Below are 19,417 nucleotides of genomic sequence, written 5' to 3' on the forward strand. Positions count from 1 at the left end.
GTTTGGCCTGCAAACAAATTTAGTTCATTTCAGTAGGAGGTAACAAAGCTTTCTGTACCTGCCTTCTTCTGGTGTAGTTCTTGTTTGCACTTTATTTCTCTGCAATGTCATGGGGGGAAGCCAGGTAATAAATAGAGACAGATAGTAAACAGACTCCTAAGTATTTAATGGGGTTGGTCGGATTTACGGCTCCAGTGTCGTAACACAGAATTACCCAATTCCTTCAGCTGCTTAGTAAGTTTCACATTATCACACAAATCAAGGGTGACTCTCTTAAAGTTGTGATCATCTGAATGCTTTTCTTCATTAGATGTCAAAGTAGGAGAAAGACAACTATTTTGGAAGGTTCTCAGACATGAAACACTGGAAGATATCTGTGAATCTACCTCCCACTCTCTATCACCATACCCAGGAATGTATTTCCTTTGTTATATTGACACTGGCAACTCCCAGATCTGATTGCCTTGATGTAGCCTGGAGCTACGAGAGGTCCTTAGAATCTGTTCTTGCCAGTGGCCCCTTTGCAGAATTAATAAAAAATCTTATGCACAGTAATAGCAAAGCTTTGCTCCCTCTACTTGACTTTTGGGAAAGCTTGGCTCATTGGTAAACATGTAATGTTCTTTATATTAAAATAGAGTTCTGATAGTCTCAGAGTTGGGTCAAATTGTTAGCCCTTCACCAAAACTTGAAAGGCTTTCTACGTTAAGATCCAAGCTCCTGCCTTATAAATATTCTGAATTACAGTCAATTTTGGAATACTCTTGTGGCAGAGAAAGTAACATGCACCAAATAGTCCAGGCTTGTGTTGAGTTAGAGCCATGCGACAAGTTCCGACCAATAATATACGTGTGCGAGTGATACATGCCCCTTCTGACAGAAGCAGTGAAAAATTTATGAACAATATTTTAGTTTTCTTTCCTCTACTATGGCAACTTAAGTTGTGTGAGCCAGATAATGGAGTTTCAGGATGATGGTTCCTACTCAGCCTGGGTCCCTGAGTGACTGTATGGAATAAAGCTCTGCCGACACTTGTTAGACATGACCATGTGTAACAAATAAGCCTTTGTTAAGCCACTGACCATTTGGAGTAATCTGTTACAACTGCAGAACAGAGCATATCCTGATTAACAGAATTCCTACTTTCCAAATTTCTGCTTCCTTTCCTGGCTGCATAATTTGTCCAAGCTGTCTGTCATCTACATACTCCTTTACCCTATTTATGGCTTATACTATCTCATCTGACCTTCATGGTCTATTCTAAATGTCATCTCCTTCCCAAGGATCTCCGGTTTCCAGTTGGATGGGATACCCTCCTCTTCTCTGCTAATAGAAAGAGTAGTATACCTCTCTTAAGGCAATCATCTCATTTGCTTCTCTTCCTCATCCATTTAACTTAGAGCTCCTGGAAGGTGAAGACCATGTTTGATTCACCCAAACACCCCAAGGCCCCAGCTGAACATTCTGTGGTAGCTACAGGTGGATATTATTTAGTTTGAATTGAGTTTTCTCCTGAGGTTAGCAATCCGTAGGCCAATGTAGACAGCACTGTGAAATGATTTTAAATAAGTTATCTGCCTGAAACATAGCAACAGGGAGAGAAGAAAACAAAAAAAACCCTTTACATGAGTAAGTGTAATTCTCAGAAAATAAGAGAAATAGCATATCAGAAAAAGACATAGGAAGCAAAAGTGATGCTTGCTGAAGAACATCAGAATGGGAATTAGGAAACAAACTTCTAGATTTGACTCCTTTGAAAACTAATTCTGTGATCTCTCTGGAACTCAGGTTCTTCATCTTGTACATGGGATCAGAGGCTGGATGATAAATTAATTAAGGTATTTCATTCTGGAATTTTACTTACAGAAACCCCAGGTGCTGAGATGTTTTCCAGGACTAGGATGAAGTCTCCATCTTGTGGCTAAATTAAGTTCTGCAGTCACTCAACATTATGAACATCAAGATCCAAGTCAATTTAGTGGAGCAGCGTAGATTAGGGCAATAGCTTCTGTGAGAAACAGAAACACATCTTCTTAATGCAAATGCAGCAGGACAGGTTCATTCACAGCCATTTGGAAAGGAATTTAAACTTGAACAACGAACTGTGCAAATATATTTATTCATTCTTTTACTAAAGAGAGGGCCTGTCTTATCTTTTCCAGACTTGCATTCCTTGGCTTGTGGCCCCTTCCTCCTTCTTCAAAGCCAGCAATGTAGCATCTTGCTTCAGCCCTCACATTGCCTCATTCTTATCTGTCAAATCTCTCTCTGCCTCACTCTTATAAGGACACCTAGGTGATCCAGAATACTCCCATCTCAAGAATTTTTAATTTAATCACTTTTACCATATAACATCCACAGTTTCCAGAGATTAGGATCTGGATATCTTTGGAGACCATTATTAGTCTACCACTGGGAGAAAGTGAAGGGGGCTGGGGAAAGTGTTTCCAGGAACACAGTAGTCTGTCCAGTGCCCCTTCCACCACTGCTATCATTGGTGAGATCGTTGGTAGCAGCTGTGAGGTGTGATAGAGACTGACTTTTCTCCAGTTCCAGGGGCTCCAACTGGCAAAAGCTCATAACTGTTATCATCCCCCTGACTTCAGTGATCTGCTCAGGAATGGGCACTTGAACAAATTCAGACCAGCTCAGGAGCCTCTACCCTCCACCCCCATAGTTGTGGAAAAAGTTTTCATATCAGCTATTCTGGAGGTAGCAAAAAGAAGGTCAAAAGATTACAGCCCTTTTTGTTTGTTTGTTTGCTTGTAAGCCTTGTGGTTCTATTTGACTTTTTAAATTATGCGCATGAATTACTTGGAGACATTTTTTAAATTGAAGTGGAAAAAATAATTTAATTTAAAAGGGAAAACTAACTAAAGTAATATAATTTCAGAGTATTGATTATTGTCCAGAATATGCTTTGTTTTATTATTTTGCTAATAAAATTAAATTCACTGTACATTGTTCCAGAAGTACGTTGACTCTAAGGAAAATGTTTTAAATGGAATATCCTGAGGATATCATTGTGGGGAAGTATTGGACGTCCTTGATCTTTTCTGTTCATTGTAGATGTTTTCTAGAAGACAGCACATCTTAAAGATACTTCAGGCTTCTTATGAAGGAAACAGTAAACCTTTTACAAACTATATTTTCCAATTTTCTTGTCTTTTCTTGAAGTACCACTGTACAACTCTTGTTGGAGAGCTACTGTAATTCTTTGTGACATGTTTTTCTTTGGCCAATTCTCTATGGCTTCTACTCAGTACAGCCACCTCATAAGAACATGAGATCACCCTCTCTGCACATGGCTTTTGGAAGTTGCCGTAACTTCATGGGTTCAAAGCCGGGTTCTCTTGGGACCTGCTTCCATGCAATGGCAGTCAGTTCATCATCTGCTGTGGTTCATTCCCTCAGCTTTTGACTCGGTCCTGGGTGTGCCTGAAAGAGAACCCTCTTCCCTCATTGCTGTCCTGAAAAACAAAGCCCTCTTCTAGTTCTCACTAGAAGAGTGACATATTGTTTTGGGGGAGGAAAGTAGTGTCTCCATGTGTCAACTCGTTTCTCTCCAGGCACACAGTGCTCCAAGGTAAGGGATGCTTACAAGCTATATGACAATGAATGCACAAATTATTCAAAGTGAAAGAGTTTTAAAGATCAGTGAGTTCAATGTCTCCTCAAATATGAAAATGCCTGTGAGAAACTCCCTGACACACCATCATCTTGCATCAGATACAGTATTTCCAGTTATAGGAAAGTCATGACTGAAATGCATGGAATCAGATTTTTCAGATTGAGAGGTCTAAAGTAGTATTTCTCAATGTGATGTCAGTGGAACGCTTGCAGCAGGGTCACCTGGGATGTTCATTTAGGATTCAGATCCTTGGGCCCTGTCACCTACTGAACCATGCTGTCCAGGGATAAAATCCAAGCATATGCCTAGAAGAAAGACTTATTAACTACACTGAAGATTGAGATTAATTGTACTAGACTAACTCTCCTATACAATTCTCAAAAAACCTTGACATCTATTTGTTGAATGTTATGGCTTCTCCCTAGAAAAAGCCATATGTGTGCCTAAGTTGCCTGCTCCCCCACCCCCTGACATTATCATATATTTAATTAGAAAAGTCAATGCCATTGACTTTTTAAAGCCAAGGGCCTCCTAGAATTATGTTTTGCAAAATGTGCTATACACATTTCTTATGGTATATCAAGTAGTCCACATATGGTTAGGCAGTTTTGGAGATAAAAATGATGAAACAATCCTATTTACATATATTTTATAAATTTGAAATGTAATATTAATTATACTTTTTAAATTCCACTGCATTTTAATGATTATATCATAAAAGTTGTAAATGTGCTCCAAGAACCGCGTTGGTAAATTTGTTTCAGCTGTCATTCAGCTAACAGAGTCTTGTGAAAATTTTCCAATGTCACTTGTATTCTATTAGTTGTGATTCTTGTTCTTAAATTGCTGCGTGGAAACTAATCTATGGTGACAATAATCAGGGCTTGGGAAGGCTTGATTGTAAACAGGCTCATGACCCTGGGAACTTTTGGGGATGCAGCAATTATTTTCTTATATTGATTATGTTGGTAGTTCCGTGGATGTAGTTTGCCAAAACTCATTAAACGATACACTTCGAATGAATGCATTTTATCATATGTAAGTGAGACCTTGGTAAAGTTGATTTTAAAATGTGAAGTGTTGGCCGGGCGCAGTGGCTCATGCCTGTAATCCCAGCACTTTGGGAGATGGGGGGGGGGGCGGGGGTGGATCACGAGGTCAAGAGATCCAGACCATCCTGGTCAACATGGTGAAACCTCGTCTCTACTGAAAAAAAAAAAAAATACAAAAATTAGCTGGGCATGGTGGGTGGCCCAGTCCTAGCTACTGGGGAGGCTGAGGCAGGAGAATCACTTGAACCAGGGAGGTAGAGGTTACAGTGAGCCGAGATCGCACCACTGCACTCTAGCCTGGGCAACAGAGAGAAACTCTGTCTCAAAACAAAAGAAAACAAAACAAAACAAAAAACAAAAAACAAAAACAATAAGACGTGAAGTGTTATAATACCAATTTACAAGAAAGCATATCAAAAATGACTCATTGAAGCAGGTGGTTAGTGATTAAAAATTTAATGAATATACTACAAATCAGAAAAATACACTAGATGTAAATAATAAATAGAGCACCTGTGAAGACAGAGGTTGATCTGTATATGCCGAGAGAAATGAAGATACAAGAGAAATGATGTCACCAGCTGAAATGCTGTCACATTGTTATCTTCATTCTTTTAGAAGAACTAAAGAAATAAAAGAATGAGCATCTGAAAATTAGATTGTATTGATAAACATTGATCCATTCACCCACCAGTCCCATTGTGTTCTGTTACAAAGTTTTTCAAAATGGCAATGTGAAATCTTTCAAGGGTTTGTGAAAAATAAGGTATAGCATCTCTCTGGTGAGCCAAATGAGTTTTTCTAGAATAAGCTTGGTATTTTTCACCCTAAAGTTGATGTATTTTAGTGTAAAAAATGAAGAGGTAGTGAAGTGTAATGGAGGGTGGGAGCCAGGCTCCTCACTGTTGGAGTGGGAAGTTACAGACAAGCAAAGGGAGGAGGCTAGAATAATCCATGGGTAATTGATTAGAGCGGGAGACATCCGTATAAACTCATATTTAGCTTAATATATAAATAGTACATGAATATTTATAGATGTATGTGTACATGGGTTATATAGATATGTGTATACATGTATTTCTCTATTTTGTCAGCTGAGAGGAACTAGAGGTAATAAATGACACCCAAGTAGTAGCAAGTAAAGTTAGAACTCAGATCCTGGTTTCTAATACCATTCTCCAATAGAAGGAATGAGGGCTCCTTGGAGCAACGGATGATTCTAAGGATGGAGGAGAAACATCTTGCAATGCTAGTAATAAGGAAATGCACAGAAAAACTGACACTGATGGGGCTGTGCCAAGGATACAGGAACTGACAGAAAGCTCCCAATGGCCAAAGGCAGAACAAGCTGTGCAACAAAATAAACAAAGTGGTACTGAATTATAACCCAATATATAAAATAAATATCCATGGGTCTACACTGATATAAACAAAATGACTGCATAAATAAATAAATGGAGAAGAATAGCCAAATCTCCAGTGCAGAAGAATTTCAAATAATTTATGCAGATACTGTGAGGGTTAATTTTGTGTGCTAACTTGGAGGATGTTTTCAGATGTGATTAGCATTTAAATGGGTGCACTTTGAGTAAAGCAGATTGTCCTCCATTATATGGGTGGGTCTCATCCAATCAGTTGAACCATGAATCAAACCAAAAGACTGCCCTCCCCAAGCAGGAAGGAATTCTTCAGTGGACTGCCTTTGGACTTCATCTATATTCTTGGCTTACCTGAGTCTTGAGCCTGACAACCCACACTGCAGATTTTTGACTTCCTGGCCTCCAGAACTGCATGAGCCAATTCCTTATAATAAATCCTTCTCTCTACATATACACACACATACATCCTATTGGTTCTGATTCTCTATAGAACCCTGACTAATAGAGATAATTTGCATTCAAGAAAAGTGAGCATGATTCACATTCCTTACGTGTGGGCTGCATATACTGACTTCCTTCCAAAGAGTACAGTGTGGAAAATAGAGGGAGAAGAGTAACTTTACAGTGGAGAAGATTGGCAAACTACCTCAGCCAGGTGACCGAGGTCAACATCAACAATGACCAGTCATGTTGATGGTATGTATCCTTGATATCATGAAAATGGCACTGTACCTGTGATCCTCCTCCCCTACCCCATAATCCCATTCTAATGAGAAAAACATTAGACAAATACAAATTGATGAATATTCTACAAAAATACCTGACCAACACTCCTCAAAAGTGTCAAGGTCATCAAAACCGAGGAAACTTGGAGACTTTCAAGGCCAAGAGGAGTCGAAGGAAACAGGACAATTAAATGTAGTATGGTATCCTGAATAAGATCTTGGGAGAGAAAAAGGACATTAGGTACAAACTAAAGCAATCTAAATGAAGTATGGACTTTGGTTAATGACAATGTATCTATATTGGTTCATTAATTGTGACAAATATACCATATTAATATAAGATGTTACTAACAGAGGAAACTGTGTGGGGTACACAGGATCTCTCTGTACTAGTTCCTTAATTTTTCTGTAAATGTAAATCTACTCCAAAATAAAAAGTTTGTTTAAAAAAAAAGAAAAAGGAGGAGGAGGAGGATGAAAAGATGGAAAAAATAAACTAGGGAGGCACCTTTTAGAGTTACACTTCTCACAGCAAAAAGAACTACAAGTTATTCCACTACCAAGAAGCTTGCGGGGTTAGCCACAAAACCAATGATAAGTATTGTACCTGGGAAAATAATCAATTAATCTTTGCAATTCTAGTCAGATCATACTATTGGACACCACATCATAGCAATGGCACATGATAGATTACAACAACTGCTATTGTTTAAAAATTATCCAAAATGTAGAAATAAAGCAAAAGAAGATTGCTCGTGCTTTCAATATCATATACCAGACCAGCGTCTATCAGGCCCACCAAGCATTATTTCATTTTTTAAAAGATGGGCTCTTGTTGATTAACTATTTTCTGTTAATTAAAGCCAAGACTCTGAAGTCACGTGTTAACTTGTAGATTTTTGTCTAATGGAGATGCAAAACATTAACTAGTTATATCTCTGACTTAGCAAATTTATTTTGGTATTCCTTTCCTAATAGACTGTGTAATCTTTTTTTTCTCTAATTTTTCTTTCAATCATTCTGTGCACGTTGCTGGTTTCCTCATCAATAAATCAACAGCTCATTGACACACATTTGCTTTATATTTGTATGACTGTAATGTTTTTAACTTTTTTTTAAAAAAAATATGCTTTTATCGTGCATGTTCAAGGAGCTATTTTGTGTTGCAATCAGATGACATAGATCACTGGTATTTGATCATGCATGTTTGCAGTACATATATGAGAAGAAGCTCTTGGTGGCTTCTGTTTATCAAAGCAGTTCTTTAATCAAAGTTTTTAAAACCAAAAACTGAAACTAAGACCTAAAGTTTCTTTAAACTAGAAAACCTAGATATGTCATGAAGATAGCCACTGCTACTCAAATACAACTCGTACTTGGAAGCCAATCCATACATTGCCTTTCTCTTAAAAAGCACTAATTTACCAAATATAGAGCTCCTGACCTTGATTCAGTGTTCACAAAAATTGTAAAAATTTTAAATACAATCAAATCATGCCTACAGAGAATATGTATTTTTAGCAAATTGCACCAAGAAATTGGCAGCAAGGACAAGATTCTGCTTTTCCCTGTTGAACCATCCTGGCTGCCAAAAGAAAAGGTTTTTGAAACAAAGAAAGAGCTTTAAAAAGTTTTTATGACACCCGTGATACCAGTGTGACAAAATGTGCACAGGACTTTTTCTGTCCTCTGACAATTTTAGAATGAAGTCCCTGAGCTGAAAACAGAAAGTGTGAAGTGTTATCAGATTCCAAAAAGAGCTGCCCAGGAGATGCCAAGAGATGGAAGAATTTGCCTGGATCCCATCAACTCACCACAGCCCTTCCTATATGTAAGAACAGGAACCAGAAAGAGAAGGGACCCTTCAGAGTCAGAGCCCAGGGCTACGGTTTTTTACTCTCCACCGCTGCCCAGGCTAAGAGTTACCTTCAGAGTTGGGCCCTCAGTCATGCCTGCCCAAGTGCGGGTGGTGGGACCTCAATCTCCGGCTAGACAGCTGCATAGGCAGCTAACTTGCTTCTGTCTGCCCTGTGTGTCTCTCTAAGCAAGAGAAAAGAGAGGAAAGAGACAAGAGGCTAGATGCAGGATAGGCAGGAGCTGTCCGGGAGCCTCCTGCTCTCCGTATCTCACGTGGCAGGGTGAGCAGGATAAGTAGACACCGTGGGAGGGTGCCAGGCTTGGTAGCTTACTAAAGAAGGCTGTGGGCTGACCATGGAGTGCAAGGAGGGGGGCATCCCTTTGGGGGCAGGAGCTGGGGAGGGGCTTACCTAGGGGTGAAGCTGGAGTGACTCTGCCAAGTAAAGATAATGTGCGTGGGGAAGCCGCCTATAGAGTCTCCTAAGGAACACACCCGTGTCTCCAAAATAGCCAGCCTCCTATACAGAGCGCGTCTGCCGAGACAGAATGACATTACACCAGTTAAACAAAACACCTTTGCCCCTCTTCTGTAATTCCTTCTCTCCTTGTCCAAAGGTGGAAGCAAAAAGGAGAAGGGAAGGCGGGCATGAGAGAACATAGATTACACTCAAGTCTCACCTGCTGCCTGGCTGGTTCTGGGGAGCAAGAGAGGGGATATGAGGTTGAGTGAGTGATTGAAGCTTAAAATGAACCGGACCAGAGTGTGCTTTTAAATATCGCTTGAGTAACTGAAAGTAAGCAAAAAGCTATGGGATTTGCCTAAAGCATCTTTAAGTGATGGAAAAGAGAGATGCAGCTAATCAAGTTTGAAAGCAAAGATGAGAGAAAAACACCATTTTGTGTTGTGGCTTATTTAGTTTAGATGGTTCAACAAATTCAGTTACACCCATTTTGGAGTGCATTTCGGAAAATAGTCTATATCTTAAGTGGCTTGAATTTATCACTTAAGGATCATAATTTTTAATGTTAAAAATGTGATATTAGGATTTATTAAGATTCAGTTATGGGACAAACAGCTCGATTTTCAAGAGCTTCATGTTCTCCAGGCAATGATTTACTTTTCTCATCGAAGAGAGAGTCTTATATTGGCTATGTTTTAAAGTCACATTAATAGGCTGTAACAGACTATGAAGAAATTCTTTTTAGATTCAAGGTAACTAGAGACCATTTGCCTCTCATCATAATGATCTACTAAACATTTATATAGCACTGACTATGTGCCAAGTACTGTCCAAGGTGCTTTGCTTATATTAACTCAATATATATATAAAAATTAAAATCCTCTGATGTTGCTATATGTGAAAGTTCTTTACAAGCTATAAAATACAGCATAATTATCAGAGGATATTACCGATATTATAAGAATAACAATTACTAAGATAACAAGAAAGTTTCCTTGTTTCAGAAGTCAATTGGTGTTGATGGGAATTTAAGAAAAAAATGTCCAGTGCAGCATATTCTTTCATCACAACATACCCCATTCCTTCTCCAACAGGCAACCTCATGGAGACCATGGACCCCCCTGCCATCCCACCCATCTTTGAACCAATGCAAACTGTCTTCAGAACTCATGCCCTTACATAAACAGGCTCTACAGGCAGATCACCTGAGGTTGAAAGGTGAAGCCAGCTGGACTTCTGGGTCCAGTAGAGACTTGGAGAACTTTTCTGTCTTACAAAAGGATTGTAAAATGCACCAATCAGCACTCTGTAGCTAGGATTGTAAAACGCACCAATCAGTGTTCTGTATCTAGCTAGAGGTTTGTAAAATGCACCAATCAGTGCTCTGTAGCTAGCCAGAGGTTTGTAAAATGCACCAATCAGTGCTCTGTAAAAACACACCAATCAGCACTCCGTAGCTAGCTAGAGGTTTTTAAAATGAACCAATCACCACTCTGTAAAATGGACCAATCAGTGCTCTGTAAAATGGACCAATCAGCGCTCTGTAAAATGGACCAATCAGTACTCTGTAAAATGGACCAATCCACTCTGTAAAATGGACCAAATGGGAGGGGACAAATCAGGGAATAAAAGCTGGCCACCCCAGCCCTCAGCAGTAACCTGCTTATGTCCCCTTCCAGGCTGTGGGAGGTTTGTTTTTTCATTCTCCACAATAAATCTTGCTGCTTCTCACTCTTTGGGTCCGCATCACCTGTAAGAGCTGTAACACTCACTGTGAAGGTCACACTTCATTCCTGAAATCAGCGAGACCATGAACCCACTGGAAGGAACAAACTCCGGACACAAGGGCAGGAGTTTGAGACCAGCCTGACCAATAGGGCGAAACACTGTCTCTACTAAAATTACAAAAATTATCTGGGCTTGGTGGTACGCACCTGTAGCCCTAGCTACTTGGGAGGCTGAGACAGGAGAATTGCTTGAACCCTGGAAGCAGAGGTTGCAGCGAGTCAAGATTGTGCCACTGCACTATAGCCTGGGCAATAGAGACTCTGTCTCAACAAATAAATAAATAATATATAAAAAAACCTCTACAATATTTTCCTGCTGTCCTCGTAACACTTGAACTTGGGCTAATGCAATTTAAGCTTCAAGTCTACCCAGTGTCAGTGAAGTGAAGCAATGAACAGTGCCTAATGAGCCCTTAAAATGTAGACCACCCATCTACATAGCGCCTTTTCCACCCCTTTAAACAAATGATAGCTACTGCTGTTTGATTTTTACATTAAGAAGAACGTGTTGTCAAAAGTACCTGAATCATTTTCTCAGCTTGGTGCTTCACTTTCCCTTTAAGGATGCAGACTAAGGATCTTAATTTATGAGTTACCCACTCAAGCCTCTTTGCCACACACCTGGACCTGTTTGCAGAATTAAATTATTGGCTGTGAATCTAACATCAATCCTCCAGATGGCACCAGAGAACTGAGAAAAACAATTCCATTGCCAAGGAGCCTTTGTGTTGCTGACAAGAGAGGAGCAGGCTGAGAGAAAACGCCCTGTTTGTCACAAAGTTACATCTGCGAGCTCCTTCAAGGAAGGGAGGTGCCTGACGCTCCTTGTTAATGCCGGTTGCTGTTACAGACTTGCAATTGTGCAACTCTGTGATGTAAACAGGCAGGCTTTGTATTTTTGCTGTGCCCCTGGAGAGTGGAGAGGGTGGTTCTCTTGGCTGTCTCTGGAACAAATTTGGGTAAGTGCTCAAAGATGTGTTACTACAGAATGTACTTGTGAAGCTCTTGTTGCAGTGCAGTCAGATAAGCAAAGATATCTGCTAGAAAATAAAGAAAAAGCTACACAATTTTAGACTTTGTAGTTCATCGTCTTTTAAGACAGCAAGTCCTGCTATTGTCTGTCATAAAGCTACAGAAAAAGACCATATTGAAAACTGACGATAGCAGTTGATTATTTGTGAAAAGCCTGAGAGATGATTCAGTAAATACAAGGTGAATTTTATTGCATCTTCATGCAATCAGAGACTTGCATACACTTTTTATCCCCTAAACAGATGAACGAATGGCATGGGCCAGCTAGCAGGGAGTTGGCAGGATAAAGTTCTAACCAACAATTGCCACTTGCCTTCCTTTCTTCCATCAGCTTCTAGCTTACCTTTCAGACACAGGTTCTATCAAAGGAAACCTAAAGGGAACCTTCCTCCTTGGCCCTGCCCCATTTAGCATCCACAAGGATACTACACTCCAGTGAAGACTAGGGTGTATCCCAACTCCCCAAGAGCAGCATCAACAGCTATTAATCCTAAAAGTCATGGTTTACTTCTGCAACATTGAGACACTTGCTGGGGCCAGAGCACAGGGGGCAAATGGGAACCTGAAATGCTCTTTTCCTGGCTTACTGCAGGACTCTTTGTCTCATCTGTTAGCCATATGTCACCCCATTACAGAGATCTCTCCTGACCATCCCATCTAAAATTATTTCCAGTTACTCACTCTCTCATCCCTCTGCACTTATGTGAATAAAACAGTCTCATTTTATACTTGATTGTCTGCCTTCCCTCCCTACAGTTATTGTTGAAGCAGGCAGGAATTCCCTCTGTCTGGCTCCGACGGTATCCCCACCTTTTAGAAGAGTGTGTGGCACGTAGAAAGTTCAATATAGATTGAATAAAAGTATGAATGATGACAATAGGCTGATCCATTTCTCTATTTTCTTCTGGTTATGAAATTTGATTAAAAAATGAGATTTGGGATCAAAGCCATTACCAGAGAACATTATATTAACACAAATAACTGAATTATGCCTTAGGAAAAGACAGTGTATAACAGGGGATTATAGATAACTTAAAAGAATATCTTTTCTGCAGTAATAAAAGAGTGGAACATTGTAAAATAAATGATGAAAAAGAGAACCCAAAGGCACAGGATCCTGCTGATAAACAATTGCACATAAGGGTGTACTATTTCTATGAGAATAAGTATATCCCGGCTCAAAAAGAGCAGAATAAAATTGGTACAATCTCAGGTTTATTCTGCTATTTAATTTACAGTTGCACAACCACATGGGACATCCACCAACTCACCAGTCCAGGAGGGAGAAAAACGCCTTGGATTCTTTCTATATTTATAGGCATGTATACTGCAAATTGCATTATCTCTAACAGACTGCCAGATGAGCTGGAAAAGATCATCTGTCAGCACATCCAGAAAGCTTTCTCAGACTTTCAGATTAGCTCAGGTTCCACTGTAATCTCACTATGTACTTCTTCGTCAAATCGATTACCGTTGTAATTAAGTGATAAATTGGGTGATTTGTTACGTAGCCTCTTTCACCTCCATTGCGATGTACCCTTCAAGACAGAATGTGTCTGTTCCTGTCCAATGCTACATTCCTAGCCCTTGGGGAATGCCTGCTAAGTCAAACAATTAATTAAATATTTGTTGAATAAATAAATGGATAAATTGAGCATTTATTATGCTCCAAGCACAGTACTACATACATTCTTACACACATTGCTTTTTAAATTTCATCTCACACAACCCTATCTGATAGATACTAGTTTTATCCCCATTTTACAGATGAAAAAACTGAGGTCTTTAAAAAGATTAAGCAATATCATTGAACAAGAATTGAACAATAACATCTATAGCAAGTTGCCCATTTTAAATGATATTTTATTGGGGAGTGTGAATTATTGTGGAAAAAGGAAGTCTTTGGCAAAGAAACACCTAGAAGCAAATTTCATCACTAGAGAGCATTGCTATCTACTGAAGTTCAAAACTGCATATTTAGGCCCGGTATCCCCTTTTTGGTTTGTGCCAGACCAATTATCAATAATGCAGAGTTTACATTTTTCTCAAACATGAATGACTGGTTTGTTGAGTATGTTGAACTTGCCACTATCTAGAAAACAACTTTATTTTTCTCCTACCACTATCTTCACACCGTTTAGCCATGTTGCCTTTTTCCATCATTGGATGGAATCTTGGGCAGATTCCCCCAGCTTCTCATTGATTTTCAACCATAAGAGCAGCCTCATTTTATTTAGGGTATCAAAAAGTCAATTATAATTACTTTGTATTTTGTTAAATATAAAAATGGCATTGTGAGTATATTAAAAAGATATCTCCGTAGCTGTTACAGATGCACATGAAGTGTGTTTTAGTGAAATGATAAAGTATTTAAAGTTTGATTTTGAAATAGTCCAGAAAAAAAAAAGAAGGGGAGAGAAACCACAACCAGTAAAAGATCGATAATAGTCGAAGTTGGATGATGGGCACTTGGGGAGTAATTGTACTCTTCTCTCTGCTTTTGTATATATTTGAAAATGTCCACACTAAAATGTTTTGTAAAAATCCTGTCTGGTTTAAATAGAAACTAGATGACATTCTCCAGTGTGAAACATGTGTCTCCTCATCTTCCATCCCTCCATCTCCCCTCAGCTTATGCTGATCCCTGGGCCCCGTAAAAAAAAAGCCACAGTGCAGAAAGCAGGCATGGTCAGTCTTTCCCCTTTCCTGTGCTTGGCTCTTCTCTTCCTCCTCTTTTTATTTTCCTTTCTTCTACTGGCTCTATTTCTTGCTCTTCCAGGGCTGGGGAAATTGGGAGGGGAGGGAGGCAAAGGGGAAAGTACCTTTTTAATTGGCTGGTGCTATCTGTCATTCTCTCTGGATGGCCATGCCCTCTGGCATGGCAGGGGCCACATGCAGGTCCTTTGATGAGGCTCCTCAAAGGACTCTTCATTGACCTCTTACCACCACCACCATGTTCCATTGTACCCTGACTGGTGAGAGACACGACCTTCCTGGCTGATATGGTCTGAATGTGTCTCCCCAGATTTATATGTTGAAATTCTAAAATGATGGTGGTATTGAGAGGTGACAAGGTTGCTTGCTCTGGGCGCCTCCTCAGCCTCGGCGTCCGCTCTGGCCGCACTTGAGGAACCCTTCAGTCCGCAGCTGCACTGTGGGGGCCCCTCTCTGGGAGCCGAGGCCGGAGCCGGCTCCCTCTGCTGGCGCGGAGGTGTGAAGGCAGAAGCGTGGGCGGGAGCCCGGGCTGCACATGTCCCTCGTGGGCTGGCGCGGGTTCCTGGTGGGCGCGGCCTCAGCGCCCCGCACTGGGCGTGGCCCGCCGGGGCATGCTGGGCTTGATCTGGGGACTAGCTCCCTCTGGGCTGCCAGAGTGCCCGGGCTACGTGCTGCAAAGCCGCGCAGAGAGTGCCATTGAGAGATGGAGCCAGCTGGGCTTCTGGGTCAGGTGGGGACTTGGAGAACTCTTCTGTCTAGCTAAAGGATTGTAAACACACCAATCAGCACTATGTGTCTAGCTAAAGTTTGTAAATGCACCAATCAGTGCTCTGTGTCTAGCTAATCTGGTGGGGACTTGGAGAACTTTTGTGTCTAGCTAAGGGATTATAAATGCACCAATCAGCACTCTGTGTCTAGCTAAAGGTTTGTAAACGCACCAATCAGCACTCTGTCAAAACGGACCAATCAGCTGTCTGTAAAATGGGCCAATCAGCAGGATGTGGGTAGGGTCAGATAAGGGAATAAATGCAGGCTGCCTGAGTCAGCAGTGACAACCTGCTCAGGTACCCTTCCACGCTGTGGAATCTTTGTTCTTTTGCTCTTAGCGATAAATATTGCTTGTGCTCACTCTTTGGGTCCGTGCCGCCTTTATGAGCTATAACACTCACTGGGAAGGTCTGCAGCTTCACTCCTGAAGTCAGCAAGACCACAAACCCGGAGGGAGGAACAACTGCAGACGTGCCGCCTTTAAGAGCTGTAACACTCCCCGAGAAGGTCTGCAGCTTAACTCCTGAAGCCAGTGAGACCACAAACCTACCGGAAGGAACAAACAACTCCAGACACGCTGCCTTTGAGAGCTGTAACGCTCACTGCGGAGGTCTGCAGCTTCAGTCCTGAAGTCAGCGAGACCACTAACCCACCACAAGGAAGAAACTCCAGACACATCTGAGCATCTGAAGGAACAAACTCCAGACACACCATCTTTAAGAACTGTAACACTCACCATGAGGGTTGGCGGCTTCATTCTGGACGTCAGCGAGAACAAAAATCCACCAATTCCTGAACAGTATGAAATGGGTCCTTTGGGAGGTGAGTGGGTCATGAGGCAGGAGCCCTCATGAATGGGATTAATTCCCTTATAAAAGAGGCCCCAGAGAGTGGCCTTGCCCCTTCCACTTGGGAGGACACAGTAAGAAGGCACCACCTAGGAGGAAGCAGGGCCTTTGTGGACACCAAATATGATAGTGCCTTGATCGTGGACTTCCCAGCCTCCAGAACTGAGACATAAATGATTGTTGTTTATAAGTCACCTGGTTAGTGTTATTTTTTGTTATCGTAACTCCAACAGACTAAATCATTGGCTGCCTTCTCATGACATCTCTCGCGGCTCCTGCCCTAGGCACAGCCACGATCTTCATCCTGTTGAGTGAGATTCCCTTGCTATAGGCAAGCCCCCAGGCAGGGCCTTTTAGGAGTGCCATAGTTTTGATGCTTTCTGTGTTTTCCATCTGGTCCATGGGCTCTCAAGCACACCTGCTTTATGAAATGGTGGGCGTTCAGCTTGTCCATCTAGTGCCTCTCTCCCTGGGTCCTGCCATCTTGGGCCTTCCGGCTAATCTCAGGAGCGAGAGATGCTTATTTCCCCATTTTGCACCTGTTGCTCTTGGCTTTAGCGGTCACCGAAATTGTGAGGAAATGAAAAGTCCTACTCAGCATTCTTTTGTACCCTCCCGGCATGATTTTGAAGATTAAATAGGATAAAACCTATGAAACAGTTAGCATAGTGCCTTGTATATTATAATTTCTCTATAAATGTTACTATAATAAGTGAAAGGGGAGAAAATATCTTTCAGTAGACAATTAAAATATACTTGAAATTTAATATTCAATTTGATTAAAAACACTTCTTAACACTTCTCAGTATGGTGGTCTAGGTATTCTGAAGATTCTTGTCACTGCAAGCTGTACACCAGGTATGAAGACATTGCAGAGAGGCAGCACTGTAGGGCAAGGAATTAGAGACAATGAAAGAGATGTGATACACAAAGGCATGCAGGATAGAACAAGAGGGTTTTAACATCCAATTGGAATTTCATTGAAGAGATCAAAGAGACCAATAGATCCTGACCTGGTCACTTGGCTTACCTACCCGGTGCTCCCCTGACTGGCCAACATATCCTGTCCATGGCCTGTAATGTACAAAGGAGAGGCACCTTGACTCCATAATCCTCAGACTGACACCACATGCACACAACAGACCACCTTCAACCGGGCCAGAACTCACCTAGTGACAAACTCAAACACTGTCAGTCAGCCAGCGACACTCTGCAGCTTTGCTTTCCTTATTGATATGGAACAGGGACAGGCCACAGTCTTTCAGTTTTGGAAGACCTACCACATTTCTCCTCTCCCTACCTCATTCCTGAAAGTCAACTTTGACTTTGTTGGACCTAGTCCTTGGCTTGACAGCACAGCTTTTTTTTTTTTTTTCTACTCAGTGCTCAATCTTTGTTTTCAATCATCTTTAGTTTTCCTTTAGCAAAGTAACTTGAGATTTCTACAATGAAGAATGATATGAACTCCTAAAAGAATAAAAATAGTGTTCATATCTTTCATAGTCGGCAAGAGATAATAGAGTAAGAATATATGTGTGCAATTAATCTAAAAGCAGAAAAAAGACAGATAGAAAAAATATTAAAATAGCACAAAATCATTTAAGATAAGTAAAGCCAAGTAATTGATAACACAAAAAGGCAGAGGGTCTAAACACATCTGTTAAAAGGCAGAAAGTGTGCTAGAAGATGAAAAGGAAACCAACTTTACCTACATGCTGACTATGAGAAACTAAAAACACAAGAACACGACAGTGACAGCAATGTCAAAAGTGAAAGGTGGAAAAAGGTACAGCAGGCAAATACTAATCAAAAGCTGATATCTTTATGTTAGTGTCGAACAAAGTGGTTTTTGAGACAAAACACCAAGTGTATGAAATTACTCAAGAATGGTAAAAGTTTCAGTTCATCAGAGAAAGTTAATACTAAACACAACCACCTAAATTTGCATCAAAATATATAAAACACAGCCGAGTGTGGTGGTACACACCTGTGGTCCCAGCTACTTGGGAGGCTGAGGCAGGAGGATCGCTTGAGCCTTGGAGGCAGAGGTTGCAGTGAGTTGAGATAGCGCCACTGCACTCCAGTCTACATGACAGAGAAAGACCCTGTCTCAAATATATATATATATACACACACACTCACACATATATATTTACACATATATATACACACACACACACATATATATAACAAATGTTAAACTAATTACAAGGAAAATGTGACAAATTCACCATTATATTAGGAAATTTCACTACCCATCTCAGTAATTTTAGGCTGAGCAGACATACAGCCCCCCACTTACATATACATACACACCCATCACACAGATTGGAAAATTTGAAAACACAATAAGCTAGATTTAATAGCTATATATGGAACCAGCACATAACGATCAAAGCATACATTCTTCCTCAAATACACATGGAGCAGTTATAAAATTTGGGTAAGTCTAAGACATAAAGCAATCTTCAACACATTTCAAATAATTAAAAATAATTATTTTTCATACAGGACACATTATGTTTCCACAGTGCAATTAATCTTGGAAGCAACAACATAATGTTAATGAAAAATGTACCATGTGCTTAGGCATTTAAAAACTCATGGCTGGACACAGTGGCTCACCCCTATAATCCCAGCACTTTGAGAGGCCAAGGTGGGTGGATCACTTTAGGCCAGGAGTTCGAAACCAGCCTGGCCAACATGGTGAATCCCCGTCTCTAAAAAAAAAAAAATGCAGAAATTAGTCAGGCTTGGTGGCACACGCTTCTAATCTCAGCTACTGGGGAGGCTGAGGTGGGAGGATGGCTTGAAGCTGGGAGGTGGAGATTGCAGTGAGCTGAGATCGCACCACTGCACTCCAGCCTGGGTGACAGAGCGACTCCAGCTCCAAAAAAAAAAAAAAACCACAACAACAACAAAAACACTCATGAATCAAATACCAAAAATATGGAAATGTATAAGCATGTTAGTATTGAATGCTAATAGAACCACTATGCAATATAATATGATTTTGTGATTATTTAGTCCATAAGATAATGAAGGAAGAAAAACAACAGATTTGGTAAAATTGGGACAACTCTTATGGACATGTCCTCAAAGTCTTGAGTACTGCTGACTGAGTAGATTTTATCATGAATTGATACCACCACGGCATGGTTT

At 40.7% G+C, this 19,417-nt stretch overlaps 1 long non-coding RNA gene across 1 annotated transcript in view; it reads left to right on the forward strand.

The window, feature by feature from the left end:
- Positions 1–19,417, forward strand: part of LOC109023531 (uncharacterized) — a 98,535-nt gene that overhangs the window by 73,319 nt on the left and 5,799 nt on the right. The window lies entirely within an intron of this gene.

Source organism: Gorilla gorilla, chromosome 16, assembly GCF_029281585.2.
Source record: "Gorilla gorilla gorilla isolate KB3781 chromosome 16, NHGRI_mGorGor1-v2.1_pri, whole genome shotgun sequence".
Taxonomy (NCBI): Eukaryota; Metazoa; Chordata; class Mammalia; order Primates; family Hominidae; genus Gorilla; species Gorilla gorilla.